The sequence below is a fragment of the Haliaeetus albicilla genome, chromosome 11, assembly GCF_947461875.1.
Source record: "Haliaeetus albicilla chromosome 11, bHalAlb1.1, whole genome shotgun sequence".
NCBI classification, from domain to species: domain Eukaryota; kingdom Metazoa; phylum Chordata; class Aves; order Accipitriformes; family Accipitridae; genus Haliaeetus; species Haliaeetus albicilla.
The window spans coordinates 42,191,285-42,203,979 of NC_091493.1; the positions used below are offsets into that span (position 1 = coordinate 42,191,285).

The following is a 12,695-nucleotide window of genomic DNA, read 5'->3' on the forward strand; positions in this document are numbered from 1 at the left end:
CCTTCCCCAGCTCAAGGGAGGGATTCCAAAAGAGGAACGGTGAGCTGGACGGAGGGGGACATAGAAATAAAACTTAAAAAGCAATAGGGTACAAGACAGATAGGAAAACATGAAGAAATAAAGGCAGGGAGATGGACTGGGGGATACATAGAAACAAACGAGAAAGCAGCGGGGTACAGGAAACAGGAAACAATTTGCAACCAGGGACAGGGAGGAAGACAGAGGGAGAAATAGGGAAAAAAAAATTCAAAAAGCGACGGGGTACGATTCACATGGACGCAAATTAAAAAATAAGGCCGGGGAGCTGGAGAGAGACGTACCTATAAAGAAACTTTTAAAACCGACAGGGTAAAGGAAAGAGTGAGAAGAAATAAAGAAGAGGAAGAGGGAGCCAGATAGAGGGAGGCATAGGTAGAAATTTTGGCAAGAAATGAGGTAAAGAGCAGAGGGAATTTCCTGGTTTTGGCTAGAATAGAGATCGTTTTCTTCCTAGTAGCCGGTATAGTGCTGTAGTTTGCATTTAACGTGACACTAATGTTGATAAAAGACTGATGATTTAGTTGTCACTAGGCAGTGTTCATACTAAGTCAAGGATGTTTCAGCTTCTCCTACCGCCCTGGCAGTGGAGGCTGGGAGTGCAGACAGCTGAGCCAAACGAGCCAAAGGGGTATTCCATACCATATGATGTCCCAGCCAGTATATCAACTGGGGAAGTTGACCTCTAACCCCTGGCCCTGAGCCATGAGACTGTGATCCCTGACACCGTGACCTTTGAGGCTGCGAACCCATGCTGTGACCTTTGACCCGATGGCCCTTTTCACCCGGTGACCCTTTGACCCCCGGCGGGTGACCTTTGACTTCTTGTCGGTGACCTTTGACCCTGACAGTTGACCTTTTGACCCTCTGGTGTGGTAACCTTTGAACTTTTGACCCCAAAGACCTTTGCCCCCTACCCTGGTGCCCTTTGACCCCTGCCAGGCAATCTTTGACCCAATGACCTTTGACCCCGCCCCCGTGACCTTTGGCCCCGCCCCTGTGACCTTTGAGCCCCGACCCCTTGGCCTTTGACCCCGACCCCTTGGCCTTTGACCCCGTGACCTTTGACCCCCGACCCCTTGACCTTTGCCCTCTGGCCCGTGACCTTTGACCCCCGACCCCGTGACCTTTGACCCCCGACCCCCGTAAGCTTTGAACCCAACCCCGTTACATTTGACCTCTGACCCCGTGACCTTTGTCATTTGCCCCTGTGACCTTTGACCTCTGACCCCGCAGCCTTTGACCCGTGGCCCTTGACCCTCCCCTACCCCTGACTCTACATCCCCGGGCAGAGCAGCTCCAAGCCAAACACACCCGTGCACAGAACCTCGCCACGTGGAACGCTACCAACAAGGCAATTCATAAGAGAGAAAACTCTCAGCAAGAAGAATGACCCCCGGACGGGAGGCCCCGTCAGGCAAGACGAACTACGGGACCGCCACCATGAGGCCAGGAGGCTCTACGGCAGACCCCAAGAAGAGAAGTCGAAGGGAACGGCCCGTTACAAGATAGTACTGTCAAAACCCAGATGATGGATGCGCCGGAAGCCTGGCATCGACACCTAAGCATGTCAGGATGCAGGGAAGAAGTCCCAGTCCGAGAAAACGGATGGCTAGAGAGCGGAGCTGCCGTTGCAGCCCAGAAGAACGCCGCTAAAGAGGACCGACCGGAAGCCGCCGAGACAGATCCACACTTTAGAGCTCCCAATGCAAGAAATGAAGCACCCGATTGGCACAGTGCCGATGAGTACAAGCATTCGAGACCCTAGGGACAGCGCCCGAAGCGCATGCTGTGCTCCCCCGGCGCAAAGCGCGATGAGGACATCGAGACCCAAGGAAGGTCTAAGGCGCAGAAGACAGACTACACAAACTGCACACCACCACGGACACAGGCTGGAACTGCCCTGCCCAGCACACGCTGGTCTCGTGCTCATAAGCAACCCATTCCCTTCATCTGCCCGAACAGGACTGCTCCTGGACAGCCCTCTCTCCTGCACTAACTTTAAAACCCCTCCCTGCAATTCCCAGCTTTGTCCCTTCCTCCCAGCTTGTCCCCAGCCCTGGTCCCTCAACTTAGCTTTCAGAGGGCCGAGGGTCTGAATCCATCATCCAGAAAAACCACACGGGCTAACTGGGATATTCCTGCAGTCGCCAGGCTCCTCTTCGTCATCTGCAGGCAAAACATAAAAACAAAAAAAATCCAAACCAAACCAGAAAAGGGAGTAAGCATCCCATCGGCCAACACCAACTACTTCCCCAACTTCCCACTTGTCCTGGTTTCAGCTGGGATAGAGTTAACTGTCTTCCTAGTAGCTGGTACAGTGCTATGTTTTGAGTTCAGTATGTGAAGAATGTTGATAACACTGATGTTTTCAGTTGTTGCTCAGTAGTGTTTAGACTATAGTCAAGGATTTTTCAGCTTCTCATGCCCAGCCAGCGAGAAAGCTGGAGGGGCACAAGAAGTTGGCACAGGACACAGCCAGGGCACCTTGCCCAAACTGGCCAACGGGGTATTCCATACCATGTGACATCCCATCTAGTTTAGGAACTGGGAAGGGGGGGGCAGGGAATCACCACTGGGGGACTGGCTGGGTGTCGGTCGGCGGGTGGTGAGCAATTGCCCTGCGCATCATTTGTACATTCCAATCCTTTTATTACTACTGTTGTCATTTTATTAGTGTTATCATTATCATTATCAGTTTCTTCTTTTCTGTTCTATTAAACCGTTCTTATCTCAACCCAGGAGTTTTACTTCTTTTCCTGATTTTCTCCCCCATCCCACTGTGGGGGGGGGGGGGGGGGGGGAGTGAGTGAGCGGCTCCGTGGTGCTTAGTTGCTGGCTGGGGTTAAACCACGACACCACTCCTCACAAGCGCCACCATGTTACACTTACCTGCTCATTCCAGAGTCAGACCCTGCGGCTGCCATCGCTCATGGTACCTAACATACGAAGAGACACCAAATTAGCATGGCACCCATGAAAAGTCACGGGCCCCACGCTCCTCCTCGCTACTCCACAGCTCACCTCAAATGCTCATCCAATTCCAAAGGTGGCCTGCACAGCACCTGCAAAACAAAAGGTAAATGCTTAACCAAGCAGCCACTTAATACTTCGCTATTCAACACCGACCCAGCCAACAACTGCCTCACCTTTTCGGACCACTTATTGGCATACAGCTTCACAGGAGACCTTACAGCAGCCTTACAGTACCTAAAGGGGGCCTTTAAGAAACGTGCAGAGGGACCTTTTACAAGGATGTATAGCAATAGGACAATAGGACAAGGTGGTAATGGCTTCCATCTGAAAGAGGACAGATTTACTTCAGGTGTAAGGAAGAAGTTCCTCACTATGAGGATGGTGAGACACTGGAATGGGTTGCCCAGAGAATTTGCAGATGCCCCCTCCCTGGAAGCATTCAAGACCAGGTTGGACAGGGCTTTGAACAACCTGGTCTAGCAGAAGGTGTCCCTACCCATTGCAGGGGGGTTGGAACTAGAGGATCTTTATGGTCCCTTCCAACCCAAACCATTCTACGATTCTATGACATCCAAATCCAACTGCAAAACTCATCTGAGAAAGGCTGGTGAACCCTCCTCCCCTTCCCCAGCAGTCCCAAAACTTTAGAAACCCCTTTTCTTCTTCTCAGCTGTCAGGAAAGGAATGCCACTGCTTCCTGACACCTCCTGCCCTGGATTTGCACCCCGGAACCCCCTTCAGTGGCTACTCCTCAGGAGCCGCTCTTCTGAGCCACATCCCAAATTCTGAGGACACCTCTTAATTTATAACTTCCCAGAGACTCTGACCTCTGCTACATGCCCACAAAATAAAGTCAAGTCCCAAGGCTTATAATCTACGAGGGGCCTGCCACAAGCTGCAAAGATTCTAGGGACAACATGGCATTCTGTGGGCAATGAGGAAAGGCGACGAGGCATCCCAGACCCTGAAAGACACTGCACCTCATGGCCCTGCTGCTTTCTTGAGAAATACTAAAACTCCATATACAGATGCATACAAGACGCTCACCCTAACTCCTGCTAAATGATGTCACCATCGGTCCTATTAAGAGAGATAATATCAGCAACTTACACAGTGTACAGCAGAACTGGTGAAATAAACAAGGTTCTGGTTTCAATAAAGTCAGGAATTCCAGGAAAACACAATGCATCAAGAATTAAAAAAAAAAAAATGCATACTATTAAACCATCTCTCCACCCCTGAACACTAAAACAAAATTACTGACCAAAAAAAAAAAAAAAAAAACAAAACCCCAACCTGCATACAAGTGTTACTTTCTACTACACATGCTGCTGAACCTTGACTGGTCCTGAAGCTCTTACCTTAGACAGACACCTCTGCTTCCATAAATGTCAGAACATCTCTTCCCAAAGGGCTGAGCCAGCTCAACAGCTGCAAAGGACTCAAGGAAGAGCTGAGCACCAACACCAGAGAAACCCAGGAGCACAATGAGCTCCCTGAGCAGAGGCTGTGGCTCATATACCCCAGGCCCTGTCCACCACCCTTCCCACAATCACCTGCAAAAGGGGAAAGGCAAGCAACCACTAGGCATGAAGGCAGACACAGGAGCAGCTGTGAGTTTTCTCACCTGCCTCCAATTTACAGAATGCAAAGCCCTGAACAGAGAAGGCAACCCTTCCTGGAAACAACAATACCTGCTCCTGTACTACAGCTACACCTATTGCATCAGCAATGTGACCAGGTAGGGAATTAAACTTAGTTCTTCTGGGGCACAGATAGAAAGAGATAAATGTCCTTCTAAACTAGGTAAGAAACTAGCTCATTAAATGCAATAACAATGTTATCAAAGTTGATGTGCTTTAGTTTCCTGTAAAAAAGCCAAAATGCTCTGGGGTTATGCTGCATTTCTAGCAAGACCATGCCTACCAATCAGAAAGCAGAATTAGATCCCTTAAGAATCCCTTCTCAAAAATATCTCTGGTTGCAAGATAAGTTATTTACTGTGAATCACCGATGATTCAGAGTCACCCTGACTGTGTCTCCAACTGATTCCCTTAACAAAGGTACAAGAGTCCCAAAGCGCAAAAGACACCTAAAGAACATGGAACACGGACACGCAGCAGACCAGGCAGCACCCATGCTCCACAGACACACAGGGAGGCAGAAGCCACGCCCCTAGAGACACGGCGGGGGGGGGGGGGGGATAGCCACCACAACCCCAGAGACATGGGGGTGGGGCAGGAGCAATGCCCACCACAGACACACAGGAGGGGGGAGCAGCCAGCACACCCCCCACGGTCACAGGGAGGGGCAGCTGTCCGCATCGAAAATAACCTCACGTCAGCAGAATTGGCGGTCGATAGACAGGGTTGGGTGCAGAGGTATGTCTGTAAAAACATGCGAGGGGGGGAGGGGGGAATGCATGAGCTTACCCACACCAGGGGATCCATCCAAGTAATCCACAGCAGTAAACTCACCTGGGATAACCTGCCACAGCCCATCCACTCTGGGTAATTGACCCAACACCAGATAATCCACGCCACCTGCCCCATGGAAGGGGTGCATCCCACAGGATGGGGCATCTGCTGTGCATCACCAGACACTTATGACAACACATCTGAAATACAAAAATCACAAACTGTATTTCAGCATATTAAAAAATAACACCAAACAAAGTAGAGGAATTCCAGCAGAGTAAAGGAGAGGCTAGCAGGTGACCTAAAGGAGGACTCGAGCTAAAGAGGTCAGCTCACAATACAACACATCTTTCAGAAGCTAGACTGATTTGAACACTTCAAAGCAGTGTTAAGACTAATTGATATGATTTTGAATGCATTCTTGGCAGAAAAGTAAACACTCTTGCCAGTGTTGCAAAGTGTCTCCTCCCTTCCTTAGGCCACTGCTGCAGGGAGATAAAACTGGGAGGCTGCAGGACAAGGTTGTACTGGCATCAGAATCTACACTTTAACTTAGCTTCCAGAGGGCCAGGGGTCTGAATCCATCCTCAACAAAAACCACGTGGGCTAACTGGGATGTTCCTGCAGTCACCATGTTCCTCTTCATCATCTGCACAAAAACAGTGCCAGCAATAAGCATCATGTTGGTCAACTTCTTCCACAACACCATTCTCCTCAAAAGCAACACGGCCTTCTACTTCCCTGCTCTGCAGATTCTGGTATCGGATGCTGCAGCCGTCATCACCTGTGGCACCTAAGATACCAAAAGACAGAAAACTACCATTGCACTTGCAAGAAATCACCATCCATGTGCTCCTCCTTGCTACTACACTAGCTCACCCGAAACGCTCATCCAAGTCCAACAGCAGCCTGCAAAACCAAAGAGAAGTGAAGTCCTGACATTTATAATCTACAAGGGACCTGCCATAAGCTGCAAAGGTTCTAGGGACAACATGGCACTCTCGTGAGCAACTGGGAAAGGCGATAAGCCATCCCGGACCCCGAAAGACACTGTGCCTCATGGCCCTGCTGCTTTCTTGAGAAATACTAAAACTCTATTTACAGATGCATACAAGACGCTCACCCTAACCCCTGCTAAATAATGTCACCATCGGTCCTAATAAAAGAGATAATATCAGCAACTTACACAGGGTACAGCAGAACTGGTGAAATAAACAAGGTTCTGGTTTCAATAAAGTCAGGAATTCCGGTAAAAAGCAATGCATCTAGAATTAAAAAAAAAAAAGGGGGGGGGGGGGCACGCAATACAAAATTACGGGGGGGGGGGGGGGGGGGCAGGAACCCTGCATAAAAGCATTACTTTCTACTACACAGGCTGGTGAACCTTGACTGGTCCTGAAGCTCTTACCTCAGACAGACGCCTCTGCTTCCCAAAGGGCTGAGCCAGCTCAACAGCTGCAAAGAAGTGAAGGAACAGCAGAGCACTGATACCAACAGAGCCCAGGAGCACAATGAGCTCCCTGAGGAGAGGCTATGGCTCATATACCCCAGGCCCCTGCCCACCACCCTTCCCTGAATCACCTGGGAAAGGGGAGGGACAAACCACCATAAGGCATGACGGCAGGCACAAGAGCAGCTGTGTGCTTTCTCCTCTGCCTTCATTTTGCACTGTGCAAAGCACTGAACAGAGAAAGTGACCCTTACTGGAAATGATGATACCGGCTCTTGTACTACAGCTACATCTATTGCATCCGCAATGTAACTGGGTAGGTAATTCCATTTAGCTTTTCTGGGGCATAGATAGAGAAATATAGATGTCCTACTAAGCTATGTAAGTAGTTCATTAAATGCAGTAACAATATAGTTAACAAAAATTATGTAAATGAGAGGGATGTGAGGTGTCCTACAGAGCCAAAAGTGTGCTAAGGGCAACCTCAAAGGCATCAATAGGCATTGTGACACCATTAGAAGGGCCCCAATTGGGCCAAACACACCAAAGAAGGCTCAGAGACACAAGGAGGAAGTCTGGAGGGGATGTGAACAGAATACAGATGTCCTCAAGAGGCTGCAGACCAAATAGAGGCACCCTAGATGGCAGAGATGATAAGAGCACTCTGAAGTGCAAAGAAAGCCGAGGATGGGTCTCTGAGGGAACAAGAGAGGATCAAAGTCTGCTACAGAGCTAAAATAGGGCTGTAGTACACAAAGAAGGTCTCAGGAGGCACAATGACTGGGAGCAGAGGGGTCATGAAAGGCACAGTTAGGTAAGAGAGAGAGATTGAAAGGGAAGCGCTACCAAAATGCTGTGTGGCACAAGGAAAGTCTGGCAGGCATCCTAGGTGGCATAGAGAAGAAAAAGAATGCTCTTTTTTGGGAACAGAGATCTTGGGAGAGGTGCAATTGCAACAAAATTAGTCTAAAGGGGGCTTACAGATCTAAAAGTGTACTGCAGAGGACATCTAGGACCTTGGGAGACATTGTGACAGTAGCAGAGGGCTTCTGAAAGGGACGGACAAAAGAAGGCTTGAGGACATGATGAAGCGGTCCAGAGAGGATTTGAACAGACTACAGATGTCCTCAGGGGACCAGGGAATGAACAGAAGTATCCTAGCTAGCATGGAGAACACGAGCATTCTGGAGATGAAAGATGGCATCAGGAAAGGTTCTCAGGGAGGGAGAAGGGTGCAAGGTGCACAACAGAGCCAAAAGAGGACTGTGGGGCATGAGGATAGCCCCAAGAGGCATGATGATGGGAGAAGGGTGCTGAGAGTGAAAGACAAAAGGTGGCTCTGGGACACAATGCAAAACTCAAGAAGGTGTCCCAGCAACGTACAGATGTCCTCAGGGGATGAGCGACTGAATGAAGACATCCAAGATGGCAGTGAATAAGGTAAGAGTGCTCTGGGGCACAATGAAAGCCTGAGGACGAGTTTTCTCTGAATAAGAAACAAAGCCTGCTGCAGAACTCAAGGATAGTGATGGAACACAAGGACCCTGGCAGGAAGCATTGTGACAGAAATAGAGGGGTGCTGCGGTGGCCAGAGACACAGAAGAAGGCTCGAGGGCACAAAGGTACTCGGGAGGAGATTTGAACAGAGTATAGATGTCATGATGGAGACGCTGACCCCCTGAAGTCAAGGGAGATGGAGGAGAGGACAAAAAGACTGCTCTGAGGAAGAGGTGATGTTCTGACAAAATGAGAGGGGTGCAAAAGACACTCCAGAGGTAAAAGCATGCCGAGGAGATCCTCTAAAGACTTAGGATGAACGGAGAGAAAAGAGAAAAAAAAAAGACACTAAGAAAACTTAAAAAGCAACAGGGTATGTGACAAACAAGAAAGAATTAAAAAAACAGGGATAGAGAGCTTGATAAAAGTAGGCATAAAAAGAAAATCTTAAAAGTGACGGCACTAAGACAAGAAACACTTAAAAAATAAAGACAGCAAATGGGATAAAAGTAGACATAGAAAAGGGATTTTAAAAAAGGATTAAGAAAATAAAGGAAAAAATTGAAAAATAAGGACAGCCAACTAAATAAACAGAAACATAGAAAGTAAATTTTTTAAGTGGTGGCTATTAAGAAAGGAAAAAAAATGAAAAATAGAGACAGAAAACTAAATAAAAGTAACCATTAAAAAGCTTTAAAAGCCATGGGACTAAGCAAGGAAAAAATTAAAAAATAGGTACAGAAACTAAATAAATGGAGATATAGCAAGTACATTTTAAAAGCAACAGGGTACATGACAGACAGGAAAGAAATAAAATATGGAGATAGGGAGCTTGATAAAAGTAGACGTAGAAACAAAAGGGAGTAAGAGAAAAAGCATGAAAAATAGGCAGAGCGAACTAAAACAACATAGAAAATTTAAAAAGCGAGGGCACTAAGGAAATGCAAGAAATAATAAAAAATAAGGACCGTGAACTGGATAAGAGCAGACACAGAAAGATAATTTAAAAGTGACACGTTAAATGACAGAGAGAAAAATTAAAAACTAAGCATAAGCCTGTTCATAAAAGTGGTCATGGAAAGAACACTTTAAGAAGCTATGAGGTACAGGACAGACAGGAAAAAATTTAAAATAGGGACACCAAAATACGTTAAAGTAGACATAGAAACAAAATTTTTAAAGCCAAGAGATTAAAAGATTAAAAAATAGGGACAGCAACTAGAAGGTAGACATAAAAATTTTAAAACAGCACTAAGGAAGGACAAAAAATAATTCAAAACTAAAGACATCAAACAGGATGAAAGCAGACCTAGAACACTTTAAAAGTGAGAAGGCTAAGAGAAGTAAAGAAAAAAAACCTAAAGCATAGAGACAACAAACTAAACAGAGACATATAAAGTAAATATTTTAAGTGACAGGGTATGTGAAAGGCAGGAAACAAAAAATAGGGATAGGGAGCATAGCAGGCATAGAAGAATAATTTTTAAAGCAATGAGGCACAGAACAGACAGGAAAGAATTAAATCTAGGGACAGCAAACTAGAAAAAAGTATACATAGAAGCAACATTTTAAAAGCCAGGGGATTCAGAGAGGAAAGAATTAAACAATATTGATAGCAAATGAAAACGCAGACATAGAAAGAAAATTTTAAAAAGGAGGGCACTAAGGAAAGACAAAAAATAGTAAAGAAATTAAAACAGCCAACAGGATAAAGGTAGAAAGAAAGAAAGTTTAAGGAAATGAGGAAAAATAGCAAAGACAAATTAAAACGGAGACATAGAAATGAAATCTAAAAAGCAACAGTGCTAAGAAAAGACAAGAAATAATTTTTAAAAGACAGTGAAGGGAATAAAAGTAGGCATAGAAACAACATTTAAAAAGCAATAGGATTGGGGAAATAAAGGAAAAAACTTAGGAAATTGGGACAGCAATCTAAAACAGATGTAGAAAGAAAATTTTAAAAGCAACAGCACTAAGGAAAGACAAGAAATAATTAAACAAAGACAGCAAAATAAAGATAGCAAATGGGATAAAAGTAGACAGAAAATTTTAAAAGAAACAGGGACTAAAGAAATAAGAAAAATTAAAAATTAGCAATGGTTGTCATGGTTTAACCCCAGGCAGCAACTAAGCGCCTCACCGCTGCTCACTCACTGCAGTTGTCGGATCCAGAAACCTTCTCTTCCTTTTGAGGGTACTGAAGAGTGTTGAACAGGGCTCAATAAGCATGGGCCCGGCCCCAGCACATTGCAGCGATTTGTGTCTCCCTGGAATTGGTGGGGTGACAACATGCTTTTTCCAAATGTTCTACTAGTTTTTCAGGATTCTGCACTTGTTCAAGGATGAAGTTCCAAAACACTAGAGGTGCCCACCATCCTAGGCATTTGCCCATACTATCCCACACACCCTGCCACTCTTCATTATCCAGCTTTGGGGCAGATCTCTGGCTGATATTCTTAAATAGTTGTTTAACCCTAAACAAGACTGGAACCATATTCAGGAACATGCTAGTTCCTAGCAAGAGGACCATATCCTAAGGATATTGAAATTTTAAAAAATTCTCAAACACTGTTGTAATTAGCCTGGAGGAGAAGGGGTGGGGAAAGAAAGGAGTCTCACCCATAGATTGGCTCTCCGAGGAGAAAAGGTAAATGGTGTAATTATTAAGTTTCCCACAGATAGCTCCTCAAGTATAGAGGTGACGACCATGCCAAGTACAAATATTGGATTAGTCCCACGACTGATAATTTTATCATACCATAAGCCAGTGTTACATAGTACATCAAAGCAAAAACCTTAATCCACAGATGACATGCAGCAGCACAGAGACTATATACAGCAAGTGAGGTGGTACATAACAAAACTCTAAAAATGAGCGCCACAACTCTAAGAGCCAATAAATCAACATTGTGACTGGTGACTATTAAATGAATGTAATGAATGCTTGTAACGAATTTGTTTTAACATGCTCTGGTCAGTTATCTCAACCCTTTGTGCCCCATGTTGGGCGCCAAAAAGGACTGTCGTTGTGATAAATTTATGTGTTTGTTAATCAAACCGGTTCTGTAAGCCTTGCACAATGTGTTCCTTTTTGCAGGGCAGTGTTGGCCTTTGCAGGCAGGTGCGGTTGGAAACTTTGTAACTGCAATATCTGGCTGAGTGAACAAGATGTATTAGCTTTCAATGCCTAATAAGGAGGTATTTTAAAGTACGCATGCTCCAGATGACAAGAAACACAGAAGAAGACTACAGCCTTCATCCCACGACTCCCCCAGCAACAAGGCGTGCAATCGCAGAAGATACTAAACAAGGCCACGTGGGCCCGGACTCTGGACTCTAAACCTGGCAACAAAAAAACTATAAAAAGGGGACTGTGAAGGCTGGGGCGCGCGCTGAGCGGAGACTCCAGCTGCCCAGCGCTGTTTTGCCTGGTTGCTGCTTGCTTCAATAAACTTTGATTGGATTACCCATGGGCTGGCGTACAATTTTTCGTTGCTGCTTATAACAGTTGTGGTTTGACCCCAACCAGCAAGTAAGCACTGTGCAGCCGCTCATGCATTTTCCCCCTACCCAGGAGAATAGGGGAGAGAATTGGGGGGAGAAACAAAAGTAAAACTCATGGGTTGATAAAGAACAGTTTAAATAGGACAGAAAGGAAGAAAATAATAATGATAATAGTAACAACAATAAAATAATAAAAGAATTGGAATATACAAACCAAGCGATGCACAATGCAATTGCTTACCACTCACCAACCGATGCCCAGTTAGTTCCTGAGCAGAGATGCCCCCCCCAGGCCAACTCCCCTCTTTATATACGAGGCATGACATCACATGGTATGGAATATCCCTTTGGCCAGTTTGGGTCAGCTGCCCCAGCTGTGTCACCTCCCAACTTCTCCTGCCCGTCCAGCCTTCTTGCTGGCTGGGCATGAGAACCTGAAAAATCCTTGATTTAGTATAGTGTCCTGGGTTCAGCTGGGATAGAGTTAATTTTTTTTTTTTTACAGGAACCTGGGAGGTGGGGGGCATAGCCGGGGCAGCTGACCTGAACTGGCCAAGGAGCTATTCCATACCATGTGACATCATGCTCAGTATATAAAGGGGGAGCGGGCCGGGGGGTGGGCTCTTCTTTTCGGTGGGGGAAGTGGCAGAGCGTCGGGTCCCGGGTGGTGAGCAGTTGCACTGTGCATCACTCTTTTTGTATACTTTTTCATTAGTACCGTTGTTGTTGTTGCAATTTCTTTGTGTTGTTCCAGTAAACTGCCTTTATCTCAACCCTCGAGGTTCCAGGTTTGGTTTTTTTTCCTCTTCTCCATC

The 12,695-nt window shown here is 46.1% G+C and overlaps 1 long non-coding RNA gene across 2 annotated transcripts; it reads right to left on the minus strand.

Moving 5' to 3' along the window:
* Positions 1–1,406: 1,406 nt before the first annotated feature.
* Positions 1,407–6,696, minus strand: LOC138687828 (uncharacterized). 2 transcript variants are annotated; one of them, XR_011326966.1, is made up of 4 exons: positions 6,616–6,696; positions 3,061–3,101; positions 2,929–2,975; positions 1,407–2,205 (listed from the first exon to the last, which is right to left on the minus strand). It is a non-coding gene; the product is annotated as an uncharacterized lncRNA (long non-coding RNA). The 2 variants fall into 2 exon arrangements; XR_011326965.1 differs by lacking the exon at positions 6,616–6,696 and adding an exon at positions 4,123–4,215.
* Between the last annotated feature and the right edge of the window lie 5,999 nt (positions 6,697–12,695).